Source organism: Solanum pennellii, chromosome 12, assembly GCF_001406875.1.
Source record: "Solanum pennellii chromosome 12, SPENNV200".
Lineage (NCBI taxonomy): Eukaryota > Viridiplantae > Streptophyta > Magnoliopsida > Solanales > Solanaceae > Solanum > Solanum pennellii.
Window position 1 is genome coordinate 75,250,755 of NC_028648.1, and position 23,856 is coordinate 75,274,610.

At 33.3% G+C, this 23,856-nt stretch overlaps 1 long non-coding RNA gene across 1 annotated transcript; it reads left to right on the top strand.

Moving 5' to 3' along the window:
* Positions 1-351: 351 nt before the first annotated feature.
* LOC114075401 lies at positions 352-4,301 on the top strand. The gene is made up of 5 exons (XR_003575854.1): positions 352-1,874; positions 2,114-2,215; positions 2,416-2,509; positions 2,711-2,850; positions 3,700-4,301. It is a non-coding gene; the product is annotated as an uncharacterized LOC114075401 (long non-coding RNA).
* The last annotated feature ends 19,555 nt before the right edge of the window (positions 4,302-23,856 follow it).

Sequence of the window (23,856 nt, forward strand, 5' to 3'; positions counted from 1 at the left end):
TACCGACCTCATGAGGTTATTATTTTATATTAATTTATTTTTAACTTATAGAAAATCATCATTCAGAGGAGAATTTATTTAATCTGTGGAGAAAAAATTGTAGATGAGATTGATCAATTTTAGATTCTTTGAACCTTTTCTCGCTCAAATGGGTCTTGAACAACCTTTAAGGCATACAAAGATGTCTTTTTTAAAATATATATTACACTTGCCACATATTTTACTTATATTAGAAAAGGCTTGTTCAACATGCCTGTTTCATCACATGTAAGGGTTTGTTGCTGATATTAATTTTTTCTTGTACTTTTCAATAGTTTCAATCATTGTGCCTTCAATAGGATCTGCAATTAGTCATATCAAAATTTGAGTTTTGGGTACGTCAGCTGATGCTTTCTTACTTTTTCGATTATTGTTGTACATTAGATTACTCTATGATTTTGGTAAAACTGTGACTGCACTCTTTTTACAGGGTGAACGAACTTGTTGTTCTTATGTTTCAAGTTTTCTAAAGCTTAGCTCTCTCCTATAGCTGGCCCTAAGTATTTTTGCTATCGTGGAGTAGTCGATTAATAAATATAGTAATAAAATTTTATGTTTTCGAAGTCGAAACTGAACTTCTCAGCTGGTTCGAGCCCACGGGTCTTCTTTTGTTCCTACTGGCACCATGGTAACTATGGTAACTGTGTGAAGTATAGGAAGTTGATTTTTTGGTATGTGTGTCTTATTTCCGTAATTGCTTTGATTTTAGCCACCAAGATTAAGCATCTAACTTGAATGATATTCATTCTGTTTTGCAGATTTAGAAATATGTAGGTGGGATAAAAATTTATGTAATTGTCTAGACTGGTCTGTTGATATTTTCTTGCTTTATCCCAAGTTTTAATGTGTGTGATTCTAATATTGTTCTTGAGCGTGTTCAGTTTCCTCGAATTTTGTAAGTGTAACTTAAAAGTTGTAGCGATTTCATAGAAAATCTAGCTATACAAATTATCAAATTTTTGATAATATATAAACGCCAACGAAAAAAAATAGGTGGGCAGAGTTATATAAATTGATGGCACCCAAAAAAGGAAGGTTTTCTTAGTTCGACAACTAGGAAACAAAGATGAACTAAAAAGGCGTCGTCAAGCTGACAGTATAATTTTGTCACCTTCTGAAGCGACTGACCTCTTTCTGTGGCAATCCTAAGATTGAAAAGTGAGAGAATGAACTTCATCTGTCCTAAATCCTCATCACTAACCATTTCCCTCATCTTTGCATTTCTTGATCGGTCGCTTAAGCACATATCCATCTTGTTCGTCCTCATATCTCTCTCTATAAATGCCTTTGCTATATTTTTCTTTTTCATGGATCGATTGACTTATTTTCAACATAGTAAGATTGATTATCTTTTTAAATATCTTGAAACTAAATCATAAGATTTGTTAAATTTGCGATGATTGTATGGTTCCTAATTTGTATTGACCAGTGTTCTAAATTCTGTCTACATGTTTATCTGAAAAAATACGACGTCGCAAGGCTTTGATTTTAGTTGCCATATTATCAAGTTCCTTCTAAGTTTTGTGTATCGGTCAAATTTGTATAGAAGACGAAATCGAGAAAATTTAAATTTTTTTCTATCTTAGGTCCAGCAGAGATTGTATTGTCTTTAGGTGTTCTGTTTATCCGTCATGAAAGTTGAAAGTGACTCTTACTGCTCTTGTAGTTAGTTGTATGAAAATATTGCTTTGCACACAGGGATTTGTGGAGAAGCAAATGATGTACATAGTATGAGCTTTCTTAATTGAACAACAGCTACAAGCGACTATCGCAACTCTGTTCATGTTCACATGCAGAGACTTTCTTGGATATGTTGTGCAGATGTCAACATAAGAGTAAGCAAAAACTAACAAATATATAAAATTTTCTTATTTCCTTTTTATGCCTTAACAAGAAGTGCATTTACATAGAAGCAGTGGTACCTAATATTTTTAAGTCTATTTTATTTATGTATTCGATATGATCTTCAATTTACTTATATATATACACGATGTATTGCTTAAATTAGAAAATTTTCATAACAAACATTAGTTGCTCAGAATGCACTGATTATTTTTCGAATTTGTGGATGTAGAATTTCTTGGGCCAGGGGTCGATTTTCCAGTTGGAAATGTGTCGGGTTCTTGTTCTTAGCGTAGTGCCCAGCTTGCTTAGCAACCAAAGCTAGCTTACTAAGGTAGTTTACTTTTTCATTTTGAAAAAAGAAGGCGAAAGGATTTTTCCTTGATTGCAAGCTTAACTTAATGTTGTAGCAACAATATAGTGTGTTGATGAGATGAAAGATGGAAACTACCTTTTAGGTGGTAATTCTGTAATGGGTATTAATTAAAAAAAATAAAAAATGTTTGATACTTGTGCTGATTTTGTCAAATGCAGGCACAAGACGAGAATACCAATCAAGCGATTACTGAAAAATACTTCTACAAAAGTTAAGCAAGCCAGCTAAACAGACCATCAAATTGAAGTCAGTGTAAGTTCAAAAGGTGTTCTCCTCTATTTCTCTATTTGTGTTAGTAGTTATACACTTTTATAGGTATGTTCAAAACATGTATTAATCTTCTTTCATCACAATTTGCTTATATTTTTATGCATTTCTCAGCATTATATATATTTCTTGCTCTTCTTACTTGTCTCTTTTGCTTATAATCATAAATTTGTTCTTTGCTCTCAGGCTACCAAGAAAATTACAGATGCTAAATTTGCTAAAAAATTTCAAGTTGTATTGAAGGAGCTTCAAAAAGCTCAGAGGCTTGCGGCTGAAAAAGATACATCACATTCACCTTTCATTCCACAAGTAGTTCTTCCTTCTAGGTAAATGATGACCATAGGTTATACTTCACTGGAATTTATGTTAATTTTTCCCTAATATTGGTTACTTGTATGAAGTCCTTTCTCTTTGATTTCAATTAGTATGTTCAACTGGCTCATGCTCTGGAATGAATGTGTTTGGGAAAATTTAGAAAAAATAGGAGGTAAAAAGTATCTTCTCTTGAACGAGGCACTAAAAATTCATGTTAGTGGGATTGTCAATATCAACTTTTATTTCTACATAAGGCTTTTGTTTAAAGACTCCAACATTATTGCCGACTTTATTAGTGAATTTTAAGTTCAACTAGGGATATAAAGGTGGTTGGTCAGTAAGAAAATCCTCAACTAAGATTAAGAAACTCCTTAATCAAGATGAATGAGAACTTTCATGGAAGTCATAGTTGGACTCTACATGGCTACATTCTTAATTGTGTCATTTGTTTTCTTTGGTTAGCCTTAAAATACATGTTGAAATGAAATATTCTGATAATGACTGATGTTATCGCTGACTCGCTTATCTAATATCATTATCTGCATAATTCTATGCTAGCTATGTCACCACAGAATTTGCAACCTTCTCTTTTCTTTCCGAAGAAAATGTTCTCAAGGAATCCATCCATAAAAAACATTCAAGGAAAGAACTTTTTGAAAGAGCAAAGGATTAACTTTATTTAAAAAAAGAAGAAGAGAACACTGAAACACAACTCTCTAGCGTCTTTAATTTTGTTCAGTTTTTGGGGGTAAATGTGATAAAAATTTGATTTTTATTGAACTATTTGATGAAAGAGTTGATTTTATGATGTGGGATTGTTGCCGAATCGAGTTATATCAATCTTCTTGGTAATTTCGCAGATACTACTGTTATTAAGTTAACTGGTAATTGCATTGGCTACGCTGATGGTTCTCTGGATAAGGCTAAGTTCAACAAACCTAGAAGCTTTGCTATTGATTGAAAAGGGAATATTTATGTTGTTGATATGAAGAAAATGTGTGCAATTAGAAAGATTAGCAAGCCAGGTATCTAGATATAGTTGTGATATTTTCTTATTTTGCTATTTTGTCTGGTCTTACTGGTTGTGTTTGAGCTGATATAAGTGTTTTCTATTAAAAATATTATACTGAAAATTCATATCAGGGTTTTGATTGGGGTGTAAAGTTGAAAGACTATAATAGTTTGAAAGTTGGAGTCAAGACTTGGTGTTTAGTGATGCTTGTAAGTTATAAGCATGCAAACTGTGAAAATAACTTTGATATGTTTAGAGGAGCAAGTAAAGAATGGCATGCAAGGGAAAATGTAGAAAAGCACCCACTGGACACTTCCCGTTCTTGTAACTGGAAAATAGTCTCCGTCATGGAGTTCCAGGATGAAGAATTTGAAAAAAAAGATTGTATTACATAAAGATTATAGAGTGATTATTCGCAACAAGAAGAAAACATTTATATTATGAAATAAGAAAATATGAATGAAATAGAAATAATAATATAATATTGAGGAGAGAGAAATAGAGAATTGGTTATCTGAAAATATAGAAAACTCTATATTTGAAGAGTAAAATAGAAAATAAGGTTGAAGACGCCCTAAGCGAAACACTAATTCTACATTTGGAGAAGGTGGAAGATGTTGAGTTGAAACTCAAAAGGTCTATATATATTTCAATCTTGTAAAGTTTAAGCATGGTTGTTATTCCATTATTTGTGTTGTCGTATTCTGCTCTTACAGAAGGTTGTTTGTACATGAATCAACCATCATTGCCACAACTCGGACAAGCTAATTAAAGTATGTGAATTCTCACAATGCTAAATTTATTATCCGTGACTTTTGAACAATGTCTTAAGCTAACTTACTACTTTACTTAAGGGTCCTATTGGTGTCGACTGTGAATAAGATAGACTTTTTTCCAAAACAACTTGTACACATTTTGAGTTGCTTCTTTTCTTGGTACTGCTCCGATCGCTGAAAGATCCACTGAATTGTTTAGGTAGTACTACAATTCATAAAGAGTGGAGAATAAATGCACACACTAAGTTGCATAAATAAATATTCTACTTTAAATCTAAAATCATTTTTCCTCTTCTGCAGGTACATTTTCTAGGTACTAACACTGAAAAGAAACTAAAATGTAGCAGTATGTGAATAGCATAGGATGTAAACATCCTATGTAAATGTAGCTACAACTACAAACAAATGATTGGCAACCATTTATATAAAGTTTGTTTGCGCAATCAACTCGCAAAAATTTAGCCTATAAACGTCGTTCATAGTCCATAGATACGTACGTGCGCAATTTAACTCGCAAGAATTTTTGTTGGGCCCGTGCTTACACGGGCCATCACTGCCTAGTATAACAATATGTCTTATGGTTTAATTGAAAAATGACTCAATTTTTGGTTTCATGGTCGAGGGTTTGAACCCTCCAGTTAGCACTTTGTTATTATTTTTTTATGCAACCCTTTATTTGCTATTTATTTATGTATCTTTAATTTATATTGGTATTACATGATATTCTATATTAATTAGATATAAATATTAAATAAATGACTTATCTTACTATACTAGAAATTACATTTTAAAATGAAATAAAATGGATGATATTCACGTTGATAAAAGTTAGGATTTAGATTAGTGAGAACATATATAGTCAAACTTAATTTGTGGTGTAATTATTATTTCTTTAATAATTTAACATGCTCAGAAGATTTCAATATAACAAATAACGATGACTTGAAAAGTGTTATTTCTAAATTTTCATTTTGATTATTTTTATTTATCATTTCAAAATTTCATTCTATCATATAAATCTCGACATGTATTTCAATATAAAGATAACAACTGATATCGTTGCTTTCAATATTTCGAATTACAATTGATTTGAAATGAGTTACCATATATGTTTTCATGTTATATTCATAATAGCATGTTGATGACGTTTATATTGTCTAAACTTTTTCTAATTAATATTATAAATATATATTAATTATTTATATAAAATTAGTTTAAATTTTTTACAAATATATCAAAATATTATACATGCACTTTTGTTATTCAATAATAATGATTCACATGAATTATATTTATATTTAAAAATTATTATATTTAATAATATTTGCACAACACGCATATATGATATGTATACTATTTCTGAATAAAACTTAACTTTTTAAATTTAAAGTTGATAACCAACTTTTATTGACATAATTAAAAGAAAATGATAAAAATGGTCCTCCTAGGAGTTAAGTTATTTTGATCTTTCATATCTATCACCTTATCAAAATAGTCCTTCATTTATACAAAAAAGATAATCATTTTAGTCAATATCCATAAAACTAACCATAAAAATAAAAAGTGTGGTTAGATTTAATAGTGGGTCCCATTATTAATACATTGCAAGACTTTCTCCACCAAATTTTATCTCTTCACCCAATTCTTCTTCGTCGAAAAAAAAGCCAGCTCTTTTTACTATTACAAATTCTCTTTGACTAACTAATTGAATTCTTTTTTTAAAAAAATTTTCAAAGAACGTTTGTAAAATTTCATTTTCTATATTTGTCCCGTTCAATTTTTACCTCGTATCTGAAAAATAGAATTAGAAAAAAAGCTGATGAAAAACTATTAGTTTCAAAAAGGGAAAAATAACAAAGTTATATTCTTTTCGTATAGAGTTTCGACAAGTGAATATATAATTAAATCCTGAAAACAGTTAAATTATTAATATCTTGTAAAAGAAATTAACGGAGTGTTATAGGTTTATTTAGTTTGTATTTGTGTCAGTGATCTCATGTTTTTTCTTTTTGTGTGTGTAAGAAAGTGCAAGCTAGTGGAATTGTTTGGTAGAGGTAGATGAAGTTAACAAATAAGTGTAAAGTGTGTAATTTTTCTTGTAGGTGTATCGCACATGGGTGGATTGAAGTTGGAGAATGATCTCTAATGGTGAAAGAGAGAAGATCGAAGAAGAAGAGACATGATGGGTGTCAAAAGCAAGGAACCCACTGTTAAAATGTAACCTCTCTGTTTACTTTTATTGTTAGTTATGGCTAAAGACTAAAATGATTATTACATGAAGGACTATTTTAGTAAGGTGATATATATATATGAAGGACCAATACAATTCAACACCTATACATCAAGGATCATTTTGATTATTTTCTCACATAATTAATATATTGATATTTAAATTGATTGAAACTCTTTTCATGTTCTTACAGTAAAATTCATATAATTAAAAATACAACTTTCATATAAATTAAAATAAATTTATACCTTTACACTGATAATATATATTATAGAAGCATGTTTAAATTTTTCAGAATGTTAGATGGAAGTTCGATCCGTTTATCAGAATACGAATATTATGAAGAAGATGAAAAATTTCATTCAACAAAAAAATAGATCTTAAAAGGAAAATCAAATCTCATATTAGTAGTACATCAAAAAGTAATATATAAACTAAAAAAAATACTATACACATCTTAAGAACAGACTTTACCTAGATAATTCATACTTTTACTATACATTAAAAAATGATCATTTCTTTTTTACGAGAATTTTTTAATGCCTTTATTTATAGGACATAATGTGAAATTTGAAATGATATCATAGACATGCACTTGAATATGTTTTAGGAGTTATGATTATAAAAAATTATGGGAGTAATGAAAATAAAAAATAATTTTTTTTATACAAAAGAATATGAAAAAATAGGGTAGTAATTGTCACATTCATTTTTTAAAATAATAATAAATAAATAAATAAATAGACTTGTCGTAAAAGTTAGGGAAAAAATAGATAAATAGGAACCTTGACCAATGAGAGTTTCCTAATAGTATTCATTTATGTAGCTTTATACACGAAGGTGAGGAACAATTAAAAAGTATCATTCGGAATCTTTCAACTTCTATAGTATAACAATAAAGGGTCATTTTTTCTTCCACAGCGGGCATTGTAATGAACTCAAGTTACATTTGCTCATGAAAACAAAGTTGAGTCATTTTAATAACAACGTGGTAAAAAAAAGATATTTTTATCATAAAGTAATTTTTGTTTGAATCATTTAATTTGGGGGGAAATTTAGTCAAACTTTATTAATATATAATGAATATATTTTTAAAAATAATAATTAGATTTTAAATATTAGGTGTAAATGTCCGTAACTAGCGACTAATAATATGTTTAACTACTGGAGGACTCAGAATTTTCATTTAGAGGAGTTCAAAAAATAAAAGTATAAATGTGTAATTAAGCCTTTAGAAATGGGAGCCTTGAATTATCTTAGGTTTAAAACCAAAGTACTTTTAGCACATTTTTAATGTAAAAAGATCTTGAAAAATAGAACTAAAAATGAAAATAAAAACTGAAACAAAAAAAAGAAAATATAAAATGCTTACACAGAGATTGAACCCTTGACATAAAACCTAATTTCTGGGGGACTTACCACTACCCCATCAGTTTCTCTTTGTTATTGTATTACAAAAAGTCTACCGTATATATACTGTGTAATTTTTTACCGAGGGGGTTCATGAACCAACTTGAGTCTGCCCTTGGATTTAACAGTACATTTCATCAAATGCTTTGAAAATCAATGACATTTTCAACATATGTCATAAAAATCAATGACATTTTCAACATATGACATAATATATTCGATATTTGTATAAAAATGTCACTGTTTTAGCGACAATATCACTATATGTAGATCCGATCAAAGATATTTTGTAATAACGTCATAATATATTCGACATTTGTATTAAAAGTCGCTATTTTAGCAACAGTTTTTCTAAAAGTTACTAAATTCGATGATATTTTACAACAAATCTCACTATTTTAGTGAAATTTATTCTAAATGTCACTAAAATCAATGACATAATATATTTGACATTTATATTAAATGTCACTATTTAAGCGATATCTTTTCTTAATGTCAAAAAACAAATGACATTTTGTAATAAATGTTATAATATATTCGACATTTACATGAAATGTCACTATTTAAGCAATATTTTTTTCTAAATGTCACTAAAACAAATGAAATTTTGTAATAAATATCATATTGTATTTAACACTTGTAGTAAATGTCATCATTTATATGAAATTTTTGCCAAATGTCGCTAAAAACAACGACATTTTGCAATGAATTTCATTGTCATAGAGCCATATTGGACCAAATGTCATTATTTTTACGACATTTGACATCAAATGTCATTGTTTTATGATATTTTGTTCTTAAATATCGTGAAATTCTTTATTTACTGACATTTGTTTCAAATGTCACCAAATTAATGTCGTCGTATGTACATTTTCCTGAAGTTAATATGTCTCATATAGAACTTACAACAATGTCTCAAAAGATAAGAAATGAACATTGTCTTACACATAGTCAAATATCTAGAAGCAGAATAATGGGTTTCATCCTCGAACTTGAGGACTCACCAACAACTTGGGAACTATCCAAGTCTTCCTTGAAACTCTTCAATGGCCTGAACATACATATATGTATAAAAAGAGAGAATATGGGATAGTACAAACCACATGTATCTAAGTATGGAAACCTATGCAAGTAAAACATTTAGAAACATTCTAAAAAGAACATTTTGTTTAAAAGCATGATAAGTTACTTTGTAAGCCTTTATTCACACCCAAGAGCATATACAAGTCAATAATGTCACGGCTGGGAGAACCCCTTAGAAGTAACATGGCGTACTTGACCTCTCAGAGGTCTTATTTAAGCTCTTAGACATCTTTCATTGCATATATATAAAAAGTAGCACAGAATTAAATTTTTTTCTCAAAAACTGAAAGTGGAGGTCATTTCATAAAACGAAATCCTTTCTAACATATGTATCAAAAACCATCTATGACAACATGAATACAAATGTCTTGAATCACTGCCCATAAAAGTCTAAACATAGAAAATAACATAAAAGACAACATAGGGGTGGTGTCCTCAGGTGCTATGAGGACTCACCAATCATCACTTATTGGAAGCCTTGTAAACTATAACCTTCAAAGCAATTCAATCTTCTCAACACCCTACATTTAATTAGAATGTAGGCAAAGATATTTGTTAGTACGAAATGTACCAAATATGGAAATTAGCATACCAAACATAACATATCTCAAAGGGTTAGTCAATAATATATATATATCATAAAAGGTAAGGGCATAATCATAACATGAATATAATAAGCATAATAAAGCATATAAGAGTTCATATTTAACTCATTTGTCCTTCTCAAGTGAACTACTTAACAAGCCACCTCCAAGTATACCTGTGCAAGGCTAAAGTAGCATCCCATACTACTACCAAAGCTAAGTACCTCTTTTTGGTCATCGTTGATCATAATCCACTCTCATAATTAAGACATAAGTTAATCATAACATATGAGAACTATGCCCCTAGATCACCTCAAAGCACACTTTTGCAATGCACGTGAGACATCACATTCTACCTCACACACTCAGCATACCTTGAAGTAACAGTAACCATATTCCCTTTAATTTTATTTTAGGAGTCACTAGTAGACCTATTTCATATTGACAAGGAACTACCATCTTAAGTCAATCACGTCATGAAATGCAACTATAGTCACTATCCAAGTTAAGCATACATCATGTAGGGGTCATGTCATAGGTAGCTTCAATTTATACTTATGCCATATATGAATAACATCCCATACTACAATTCATACTAAGTACTTCTATAGGCTATCCTAATCCAAGATAACTTATCTTGTATTCTTGTCTATTAAGATCAAAATGCTAACATAATAGACCTACTACCATATAAAGCATCTTAACATACAAACCAAGCTAACAATGGTAGGATACAATACTACCAACCTAACCACCATGCAACAAATCATAGATGCAAGCTAACCATAGGTAAGAATGAATCCTCAACCCTAAGATATCATGAGAAGCCAATCTATTATTCAATGAAATTCACCTTGGATGCAAATCAAGCTAACATTAGGAGAGCATATGTCTTTCTCCTAAAGCTGAAATGAAATGGTTTTGTCCTAACAAATTTAAGCGGACATGATCAAGCATCTTTACAACATAAGACCAATATGAACATGTGAGAGCTTGATTTCTACATACCAAGTTGACATGAGATTCATCATCTCAAGCTACAATGAGTATTTCAACTCAAGCCTTCTTGATATTAACTATGTCAAGCTACCTTTCAGATCTACCATCTCAAGCTTCCATGAGATCTATTATATGAAGATATCATGAGATCTACCCTCTCAAGATATCATGAGATCTACCATCTCAAGCTATTATGAGATCTACCATCTCAAGCTATCACAGCTTAGTCTTATCTCACCAAGTCAATTACACAACAAGTGACTATTCAATGCAACTTCAAGCTATTCTACTCTATCATGCCTTGGTTCATTTTAGGTTCTTAGGTCAACCTAGAACCATCTATGTGAGAGAACTTTCTTCCCCTAGATTTTTCATGTATAAGTGTAAATGATAAAGAAAAAAATCATCACAATCTCCTATTAATGACTTCACCCCTAAAGCACAAGCAACAATAGCATCCAAGCCCTATAATCGATTCCTACGTCCAATCTATCATGATCCATTTCCAATTACAATTTAATTCATTCAATTAGATCATTAGAAGGTAAATATAATCATACATGATAACGTAGGTTCAACTCCAACTTTACAAGTAAAGATAATCCTTAATCAATTAGGCCTAGTTATATTCATAGCTAGGTGATCCTATCATGATCAAATAGAATTTAAGACAATTGTATCAAGAAGATTAACTTAGAGCTTTCAATCTAGACTTATATGGCCTAAAACCTCCATGATCACCTCAACATCAAAACATGAATTCATAAAGGAAACCACAGGAAAACATCACATAATAATCATATAAATATAATTTAATGCTACCCCCTAGATTGGGATCACAATCAAGCCTTACCCACAATGCAATCACAACCTTTCCTGGATTGAGATATTTTTGATTCACAATTGAGGTATAACTATGTGGGCTCCATGAATGAATAAGCTTCACATACCTTAGATAAGAGCCTTATGACAAGCTTGACACCTTGGTGAATTTCGTCGTAGGTGCTGCCTCCAATTTCTCTTCTTCTTCTATAGTGTTCATTAGAGAGTTTTAGATAGGGATAAGTTTTGATTTGGAGTATAGAGTCTAAATGTATCTTTTATTGTTTAAATATACTAAAACCACCTAATATAACTGACCATACATTTATTTGGACGTTAGATGAATTTACCAAATTACCATACCCTTGCCAAATACCCGTAAAAATTGTTGGGTCAAATGACGCCTGCTAGCGATGGACCATCGATGAAACGTTGAGACCTTCCTGCAGGTCCTTCGTTTAAGACAGAGAGTCAAATTTTTTGAGTCTTAGATACCATGCCTAAGTATGGAGCGATGCCCCCCACTAACAGGGCGTACATTATACTACTGTCTGTCGTTTGAACTGTCGTGGTTAGGGACTGTTTTGAACAGTTTCAACCCAATGTTTGGGTCCTCTTCAAGGATCCTTAGGGTGGTTTTTGGGGAGTCACCTGTCACGACCGGGGATCACCCCCTAGATGTAAACTGCATTGTCGTCCTTGGAGAGGACATAGAGAAGCCCCTTAGCATCCGTCATAACATATCATAGGTTAAAATGAGGAAAATTACAACTTTTTACATATTGAGGTATACATAGACCTCTCACATACTACATATGGAGTTCACTTAGACTCCTCGCATATGAAGATTACATAGGCTTCTCATTTATTCACATAACCATCATATTAAGATTTAGTCTAGGAACACCATCTCACATTAAACCATCTAAAACGAAGTAGAATATTCGGGCATAACCCTCATACAAATTCATATTTGACACATAGGGCTTACAACATATGTCTTCAAAAATAAGAAAGAAATGAATGTCTTTAAGACAAGAGCAATAGTACTAGGGTAGAACATGTGGCACCTTTCTCGAACTAGAGGACTTACGAAAACGTGGGAAAAAATCCATGTCTTCTTGAAAAAAAGGGACCTTGATACCTCAACGGCCCGAACCTACATTGTTTGGGAAAAGAGAAATAATATGGGTTAGTACAACCACATGTACTAAGTATGGAAGCGTATTCACATAAAATCATTAAAATCATGCTTAAGGAGAAATTTAGTTCAAAACTATGCGAAGTTACTTTTAAAAGCCTTTTTGCAAATTAAGAACATACACAATCTCGTAGACATAACATCACTCAAGGCAAGTCCATATTCAACAGGAGACCAATATCAAGATTAAGTCAAGTCAACATGGATATTATAAATACAAGGTCATATCAACATGAATAACATTATATAGATATCATATAAGCATAACAAATTCAACATAATATCATAACAAAAATTCATGTGCAATAGTTTGTGACATAACATCCTACAAGATCTGTACTCACAACCCAAGACTAGAAGGGCTATGCTTATGTGAAGTCCTATAACCCCACATAATCAAGTAAACCAACCAAAGGATCATACACTATGTCAACATTTCATATATCCTCATATCATACATTTTCTTCATTATATATATCAATTTAGACCAATAGCATGTTCATCAATGAAACTAACATCATATAGGATCATCAACGTATAAAGTCATAATATACACTTCATTCATATCATAAGTACATAAGAACAACATCCTAGGACTCACCTCAAGTTCAACTTGTGCCATGTATAAGTATAGTCCCATACCTCTACCTATACTAAGTAGAACCCCTTAAGTCACCCTAGTTAGTGTTCACTTCATTACTTTAATTTTACTTTTGGGAACAATCATCTTAAACGACAAACGACAATGTTAGGCACATCCTTAACTCTCTCCCTATGTTGGTGATACCCTGACCTCAAATCAATTTTAGAATAGTAGCTTGTTCCTTGGAGTTAATCAAGAAAGTAGTCAATCCGAGGGAGAGGATACTTGTTCTTAATGGTTACATTATTAAGTTGACTATATTCAATGCACATCCTAAGGGACCCATCTTTCCATGGTGAAATACTAGGTTCAATAAAACCCTTGTCTAATAAGTCCTTGAGTTAAAAATTTAGCTCTTTCAACTCCGCAGGAGCCATTTAGTAAGGACAGATTTAAATGAGATTCATATTCCATAGTAAGTCAATAACAAAGACTGTTTCCTGCTCGGGAGGAATTCTGGGCAAGTCATTGGGAAAGAATTCTGGAAAGTCCTTCAGCACGGGGACCGACTCTATAGGAGGAATGTCAGACTCAAGATCCTTGACTCTTAAAATATAGTAAAGAAACCCCCTAGAGATCATTTTACAAGTTTTTAGACAAGAAATTATACGACCTCTAGGAATTGAGTTACACCCTTCCACTCTAAGACGAGTTCATTATGAAAATTGAACTTAACTACTCTTGTTCGACAATCTATAGAAGCAAAACAAGCATAGTCTATGGAAGCAAAACAATCATGCAACCAATCCATTCCCAAAATGACATAAAATCAACCATATAAACTTCTACCAAATCCAGCCATGTTACTCGATTGGGAAAATATATAGGATAATTCCTGAAAACTCTTCTTGACACAACGGAGTCACCCACCGGGGTTGTAACCAAAAAAGGTTCAATCAAAACATCGGATAGAACATTAAACTTTTTAGCTACTAGATGAGTTACATATGATAAACTAGCACTGGGGTCAATTAAAGCATAAACATTAATATAGAAGACTTGTAACATACGGGTGACCACATCGGGAGATTCGTGTTGCTCACCCCTAGAGTGGAGAGCATAAAAGCGGTTTATCTTTGGAGCATAAGAACTAGGACAACTCGATTGAGATTGACCACTCCCCTTCTCTTGACTCCTCACATTAGGAATATCCCTAACCTTATGGCACTCTCTTTCACGACCAAATTAATTTCCCTTTCCCTCCAAGCATTCACCGTTATACTTCTTACCCAATTGGCACAAATAGGTTTCTCACTAGGTGAATTTCCACTTCATCCCTTTTACATAGGGTTATACACCCTATCCTTGTTAGCCTTAGGGAAATTGGAAGGAAATTCGTTGGATACCCTCTTTATGAACCTAGTCTTGTCTTGAATTTCAAGCCTACCCTTGGAAGTACCTCCCTCATAAGACTTGGCCCTCTTAAACTACCTATTCTTCCTCTTGAGACTAGTTTCCTCAACTTTTTGAGCATGAAACATCAAATGAGAAATATCCATATTACCATGCAGCATCGCCGAATGACACTCTTCAACTAGATTATTGGACATTCCCGTCACAAAGCAGCTCATCTCATCCCTAGGATTGGATACAAACGACGGATCATACTTGGACAATTTAGTGAACATCAAGGAGTACTCTTGCATACCTATACTTCCTTGAAGAAGGTTGATAAATTCTTCCAACTTAGCCTCCCTTTTCTCCATTGGAAAGACCCTATCAAGAAAAACCCTTCTAAATGACTCCAAGCTTATATGACACGCTCTCAAAGACCTATTTTCTTTCCATTGGATATACCAAGTTTGAGCCACATCCTTGACTTGATAGGAGGCTAGCTCGACTTCTCAATTGAACCCACTTCCATAGAATAAAGGATCTTGTAGACCTCATCAAGAAAGTCTTTGGGATCTTCATTCACCTTAGACCAAAACAACATAGGAGGGGTCATCCATGTTAAGTCCCTCAAAAGAGAAGCCATGGTACTAGCATTTTGTTGAACACAGGGTCTAACCTCCCGACTTGCTAGTGCCGTCATGGCTTGAGTTTGAGTAGCTACCGATTGAGCTTGGTTAGTCATAGCTTGATCCAAGATTAGAAAAGACCTTATCTCTCCATCCATCATATGTTGAGGAATGATCGGAGCTTGGTCTTGCGGAGGAACTTGATTGCCTTTTGGAGGGGCTTGGTTCTCTTGGGGAGGAACTCCCACATTAGTAAAATCTTCCTCCACACTCCTCACGGCTTCCCTTATCGTATTCATCTCTTATATCTACAAAGAAAAGGATTAGAAGAAAAAGGGACACATAGACATATTATTCTTAAGACACGACTTTAAGGATTACCAAGAAGTGAGAATTTTTAAGCGTCACATGGCCTCTCATTCATAAGTGTTGCGCTCTTCACATTCATGAACAATACTCTACGTAGACGTCATTTAGTGAAATATAAATCCTAAGATTACTTCAACCTTGTGGTCTCATACCAAGTTTTTCACGACCAGCGAGCACCCCCTAGACGTAACTGGCATCGTCGTCCTTGGTGAGGACTTAGATAAGCCCCTTAGAATTCGTCATAACATATCATAGGTTAAAATGTGGAAAATTAAAATTTTTAAATATCGAGGTATACATAGACCTTTGACATACTACATATGGAGTCTACTTAGACTCCTCGTATATGACGCTTACATAGGCTTCTCGTTTAGGCCAGATAACAAATATATTAAGATTAAGTATAGGAACACCATCTAACATTGAACCATGTAAAACGAAGTAGAACATTTTGGCATAACCCTCATACCAATTTATATTTGCCATATAGGGCTTACAATAAATGTATTCAAGAATAGGAAAGAAATGAATGTCTTTAAGACAATAGCAATACTACTACAGTAGAACATACGTCACCATCCTCAAACCGGGGTACCTACCAAGACTTTGGGAAAAGTCCAACTCTTCTTGCAAGCGACCTTGATACCTCAACGGCGCGAACCTACATTGTTTGGGAAAAGGGAAAAAGTATGGGTTAGTACAACCACATGTACTAAGTATGGAAACTTATGCACATAAAACCATTAAAATCATGCTTAAAGGGACATTTAATTCAAAACTATTCTAAGTTACTTTTAAAATCCTATATACACAATTAAAAACATATACAAGCCCATAGACATAGCATCACTCAAGGCAAGTCCATATTCAACACAAGACCAATATTAAGATTAAGTCAAGTCAACATGGATATTATAAATACAAGGTCATATCAACATGAATAACATTATATCAATATCATATAAGCATAACAAATTCAACATAATATCCTAACAACAATTCATGTACAGGAGTTCATGACATCACATCCCACAAGATTCGTACTCACGAACCCCTTCCCAAGCCTAGAAGGGCTATGCTTATGTGAAGTCCCGTAACCCCACATAATCAAGTACACCAAAAAAAGGATCATAAGCAATGTCAACATTTCATATATCTTCATATCATACATGTTCTTCATCATATATATCAATTTAGACCAATGGCATGTTCATCAATGAATAACATCATATAGGATCATCAACATATAAATTCATAATATACACTTCATTCATATCATAAGTACATAAGAACAAGATCCTAGGACTCCCCTCAAGGTCTACTTGTGCCATGTATAAGTATAGTACCATACCCCTACCTATACTAAGTAGAACCCCTTAAGTCACCCTAGTTAGTGTTCACTTCATTACTTTCATTTTACTTTTGGTAAAAATCGCCTTAACCAACAATAGACAATCTTAGGCACATCCTCACCTCTCACCCTAAGTTTGTGATATCCCAACCTCGAATCAATTTTAGAAAAGTAGCTTGTTCCTTGGAGTTGATCAAACAAGTCGTCAATTCAAGGGAGACGATACTTGTTCTTAATGGTGACATTATTGAGTTGACGATAAGGGACCCATCCTTCTTCTTAACAAACAGCACCAGAGCTCCCCATGGTGAAATACTAGGCTCAGTAAAACCTTTGTCTAATAAGTCCTTGAGTTAAAACTTTAGCTCTTTCAATTCCGCAGGAGCCATTCAGTAAGGACAGGTTGAAATGAGATTCTTATCTGATAGTAAGTCAATAACAAAGTCTATTTCCCGCTCAGGAGGAATTCAGAATAAGTTATCGGGAAAGACTTCAAGAAAGTCTTTCAGTACGGGGACAGAATCTATAGGAGGGATGTCGAACTCAAGATCCTTGATTCATACAATATGGTAAAGACACCCCTTAGAGATCATTTTAGAAACTTTTATACAATAAATTATACAACCTCTATGAAATGAGTTACCCCCATTCCACTATAAGACAGGTTCATTATGAAAGTTGAACTTAACTACTCTTGTTCGACAGACTCTGGAAGCAAAACAAGAACAGTCTATGGAAGCAAAACAAGCATGCAATAAATCAATTCCTAGAATGACGTCAAAATCAACCATATAAAGTTCTACCAAATCCACCCATGTAACTCTGTTGGGAAATAATACAGGAGAACTCCTGAACACTCTTCTAGACACAAAGAAGTCAGCCGCCAGGGTTTTAATAAAAAAAGAAATGAATATCTTTAAGACAATAGGAATACAATAAGGGTAGAACATGTGGCACCATCCTCGAACTAGAGAACCTACCAAAACTTTGGGATAAGTCCAATTTTTCATACAAGAGACCTTGATATCTCAATGGCCCGAACCTACATGATTGGGAAAAGGGAAAAAATATGGGTTAGTACAACCACATGTACTAAGTATGGAAACATATGCACATAATACCATTAAAATCAAGCTTAAAGCGACATTTTGGTAAGAACTATACTAAGTTACTTTTAAAATCCTATATTCTGAATTAAGAACATATTCAAGCTGATATACATAGCATCACTCAAGGCTAGTCCATATTAAACGCAAGACCAATATCTAGATTCAGTGGAGTCAACATGGATATTATAAACACAAGGTCATATCAACATGAATAACATTATATCATTATCATATAAGCATAATAACTTCAACATAATGTCATAACAACAATTCATGTACAAGAGTTCATGACATCACATCCCACAAGATCCGTACTCACAACCCCTTCCCAAGCCTAGAAGTGTTATGCTTATGTGAAGTCCCATAGCCCCACATAATCAAGTAAACCAAACAAAGGATCATACAAAATGTCAACATTTCATATATGTTCATATCATGCGTCTTTTTCATCATTTATATCAATTTAGACCAATAGCAAGTTCATCAATGAAACTAACATCATATAGGATCATCAACATATAAAGTCATAATATACACATCATTCATATCATAAGTACATAAGAAAAACATGCTAGGACTCCCCTCAAGGTCAACTTGTTCCATGTATAAGTAGAGTCCCCTAACTCTACCTAAACTAAGTAGAACCTTTTAATTCACCCTAGTTAGTGTTCACTTCATTACTTTCATTTTACTTTCGAGAACAATCGCTTTAATCAACAACATACCATGTGAGCTAAACATATAATCGAGTGTCATGAAACCCAATACCGAAATAAGGTGGTTTACTTGCCAAGGTAGGACCAAAACATGAACATAGTATTCTAGGTGGATCCACTATCTAGTAGTCCTATGGAGGAAACATAGTTATGGATCTAGGAGATATGCTTTGAACCCTCTACAAGCCCATTAGTAATTAGAGCCCTCATCTCATGAGAATGTTTGATGAATCTCTCTTATATGGGGAATAAACACCTCTCATTGTCAAGTTCACTCGGTGCTAATCTAAATCCCTTTTTGAAATGTATTTAAGTAATTTTAATTATCATAACTTAATATAGGCCATAGGAGACTAACCTTTTCTATATCATATCATTATCTCATTAGGTATTGTATGATAATGTCCTTTCATAACAACCCATCATTTGTGAGATCAACACATCATAATCATATCATCATAAGGCACACAAGTGGATCACATTTAACCTTGTATCAACATACCCTTAACATGATCTTTCAATTCATAGAGTAAAGATAAATTATCATAATCATCATAATCATCATTTTCTTAATCTAATAACATATATTACTTCAATTGAATACCATTATCAAATATAAGTCACCATCAATGAGGTAAAGAACTCAAAATCACAAAGTATTATCAATTCACCTTCATAAACCTCCCTCAAGATCTTATCATCAATCCAATCATATACATCGATTAATCCACTTAATATCATCATATATGTAACACTCTTGAAGTCCAGGACCAAATCTAGAGCATCACATATTGAACTAAGGTTGTTAACACTATCTTAGGTCCTAAAACTATGCATATAAATCATTTAGGAAGATTTTAAGTCAAAACATCAAGGAACTTCCATGACGTATAGTGAATTGCGAAATAGAGGTTAGTGTGCCTTGACATGTTTCATGGGGTTTTAAGAATCAGAATTCAATGAAATTTTGTTGGAAGGTATTATACATGTATTAGAATATGTTTTGGGCCAAAATGTCCGGTACGACTCCCCACGGATCACCCAAGGGGTCATTGAGAAGGACCCTTCCAAAATGACCAAAAGTTCTCAAAAACAATGTCGATCCGCCAGACTGGTCGACGAGCCGTTGTCTAGGCGACGAGTCGTTAATGGCCTCCGTAGGTGATGACTTAGCTAATTTTTAAAAGTATCCAAAAGAGCAGTCTCTTAACGTATTGACGGACATGCAGTATAGTGGGTGCAGGTAGGCGTCCACTGGTCTACGAATCGTAGGTCGGGGTCTCGTAGGTTTGGTTCATGGACTGGTCAGTTTTAAGTGGGGTATTTTAATTAGTTAGTTGAATAGGTTGTTAATTAAGTGTTTGGGGTGTCTAATTAAGTTAATTAAGTGACTATATAAATACCTAAAACTCATTAAACTAACCTAACTCACATCAATTCCCAAACACAAATATCTCGTCTTTCTCTCTACTTTCTCTCTATTCCCCAAGACTCCATTAAAAATAATTCAAGGTCACAAGGGCTCAAAGATTCAAATTTATCTCCATAAATCTTCAAGGTTTTACAAGGTATGAGAACTCTTCACCTTAGGACTCCTTCCCCCCAATGAGTTCTTTTAAATTGATTTCCAAAAGTTAAAAAGAACATGGGTTTCATTTTTAATCTGAAATTGATCTTTCAAATTGTATTGTTCTTTATCTCTTTTGATGATTATTTATCTAATATTATTCATTATTGGTGAATTAGGTTAGTTCTTTATGTTAGACCTAGATCTATGGAAGAGATCATAAATCAACCATATTTCCCTAAACTTAGGTTATGAATTGATGTTGAATTGGTTAATGATGATGCAATTGACTTAGTTCTTGTGTTAATTACTATTATGTGATGCTATTAATCTTATTATTTAATGAATATGGTTGTTTGATTGTAAGACCGTGGAAGAAGGCTTGTTAAGGTGAATTTGTAAGACCTACGATCTTGTATCCTTACTTCAATTGTGATGACTTATACATGATGATTGTATTCAATTGAAGTTTTGAATGTGATTAATTTATATAGGTAATGGTATGATGAATGTAATTGAAATGTCTTGATTATATGGATTGTGATATTATGATTAAGTTGTAATGATATAAGGTTGATTATGGATCACTTATGAGCCTTACTATGACATGATCATGATAATGTGTTGATCTCACATATGAGGATTTTTATGAAAGGAAAGTTCTCATGTAATTCCTAATGAGATAATGGTTATGATATACAAGGGGTTAGTCATCTATGACCTTTACTAAGATATGATAATTAATAAAGGCTTAAAAATATTTTGAAAAGGGACTTTAGCTTAGCACCGAGTGAACTAGTTATGAGAGAGTGACCCTTCCCAATGTGGGAAGGTAGGTTCACAATGGTTCTCATGATATAGAGATTATAATTCCATGGTGCATAAATAGGGTCTCAATCGTGTCTTCTAGTTCTTGAACTATGCCCAATAGGAATACTAGCTAGTGGATCCAGCTATAATGCTATGTTCATGTTTTGGCACTACCTTGGCAAGTAGTCCACCTTCTTTTGGTGTAGGATTTCATGACACTGCATTCCATATTTAGCTCATGTGGTCTATGCCATGCAATTGTTCCCAAATGGAAAATGAAGTAATAAAGTGAACTCTAACTAGGGTGACTTAAGGGATTTGACTTATTCTAGGTAGGGGTATGGGACTCTACCTATACATTGCACTAGTTGGACTTGAGGGAAGTCTTCGGAGGTTGCTGTTATGTTCTTATAAAGTAAATGCTATGCATATGTTGACCTTACATGTTGATAAACTTATATGATGTTAAATTCACTTATGAACATGTTATAGGTCGATATTGCTAAATATGATGATGATTACTCATGATGGTACTTTATATGAAGTTAGACATTGATTTTGATCTTTTGTTTGGTTTACTTGGCTGAGTAGGGTTATGGAACTTCACTTAGTTATTGAACTTGTAAGCTTGGTAAGGGGTTATGAGTAATGATCTTGTATATGTTGTAATGTTATGACCTCTTATGCATGCTTTGTTGTTATAACATGATGTTGGAGTTATTTGGCTAGGAGTTCTAATATGCTACTACACATGTTTACATGGCTCTACTTGATGATGTTGGTCTTGTGTTGTGTGTTGTCTTGTCTTAAAGAATATAATATGATTATTGGTTTTTGTGTATTCTTGGTTATGCATAAGGCTTTTCAAAAATAACTTGGCTTGGTTTTGAGAAAATGTCCCTTTAAGCATGATTTTCAAACAATATATGTGCACATGTTTCCATACTTAGTACAAGTGGATGTACTAACCCATTTCCTTTATATTTCTACAACTATGTAGGTTTCGGCCATTGAGTTCCTAGGAGTCCATTTAAGAATACTTGGATTCTTTTCTCCAAGTGTTTGTTGGTCCTCATGTTCGGGGATGTTTCCTTTTCTACATTCTAGCTTTGAAGTTGTATCGTCATTAAGACATTGTTATTTCCTTTATCTTTTGGATATTGATGTAAGCCTATTATGGCATATTGACTTTGTATTGTCTATGTCCAACAATTGTACTCGCTTTAGATGGTTCAATATGAGATAAAGTATTAGACTAATTCCTATGTATCTTATCTTGTTTAAACGACGAGCCTATAAAGGAGTTTAAGTAAAATGCATATGTATATATTTTGTAAGCAAAATGTCTATGAAATGTAACGACGAATGCTAAGAGGCTAGTCTTAGTCCTCTCCGGCGATAACGACACCGTTAGCATCTAGGAGATGCTCCCCAGTCGTGACAAACTTGGTATAAAAACATGAGGTTAAAGAAATCTTAGCATTGATATCTCATTGAACCACGTTTACTTAGAGTTTGTTCATGGGTGTGAAACGTGCCAAAATTATGAATGAGAGGCTACATTACAATTATGAGTGTGCAAGAGTATTCCTTGATGTTCACCAATTTGTCCAAGTATGCTACTTGGTGTCTATCCAAAGGGATAAGGTGAGGTACTTTGTGATGGGAGTGTCTGATGATTTGAAGAGTATCGTTCGACGATGCTCCATGATAACATGGATATCTCTAGGTTGTTGGTTCATGCTCGAAAAAAATTGAAGAGACTAGACTCAAGAGGAAGAATAGGGAGTTCAAGAGGTCAAAGGCTAATCAAGGGGGTACTTCCAAGGATAGGATTGAGATTCAAGACGAGCCTAGGTTCAAGAAGAAGGTTTACCACTAACTTCCTTCAAACGTATTCAAGACCAACAAGGATAGGGTATCGAACCCTAAGTCCCTAAAGGCTAGAAGTGGAAATTCACCAAGTGATAAGCAAACTTGTTTCATGTATGGTAAGAAACATTGGGGTGAATGTCTAGTTGGGATGGGAAAATTGTGTTGGTTGTGGAAAAGAGGGCCATAAAGTTAATTATTGCCCTAACATGAGGATTCAAGAGAAGAGGGGTTGTCGAGTTCAATGAAGTGGTCCTAGTTCATAGGCTCCAAAGAGGAACCCCTTTTACGCTCTCCGCTCTAGGGGTGATCAAGAGGAGTCCCCCGACGTGATCACCAGTATATTATGAGTCTTCTCAATTGATGTTTTTTCTTTACTTGATCCCGGTGCTACCTTATCTTTTTGTGACTCCTTTCTACCCGATGAACCCGTCTTAAAGTGGAAGGGGGGTAACTCAATTTCTATAGGTCGTATAATTTCTTGTTTAAAATCTTGTAAAAT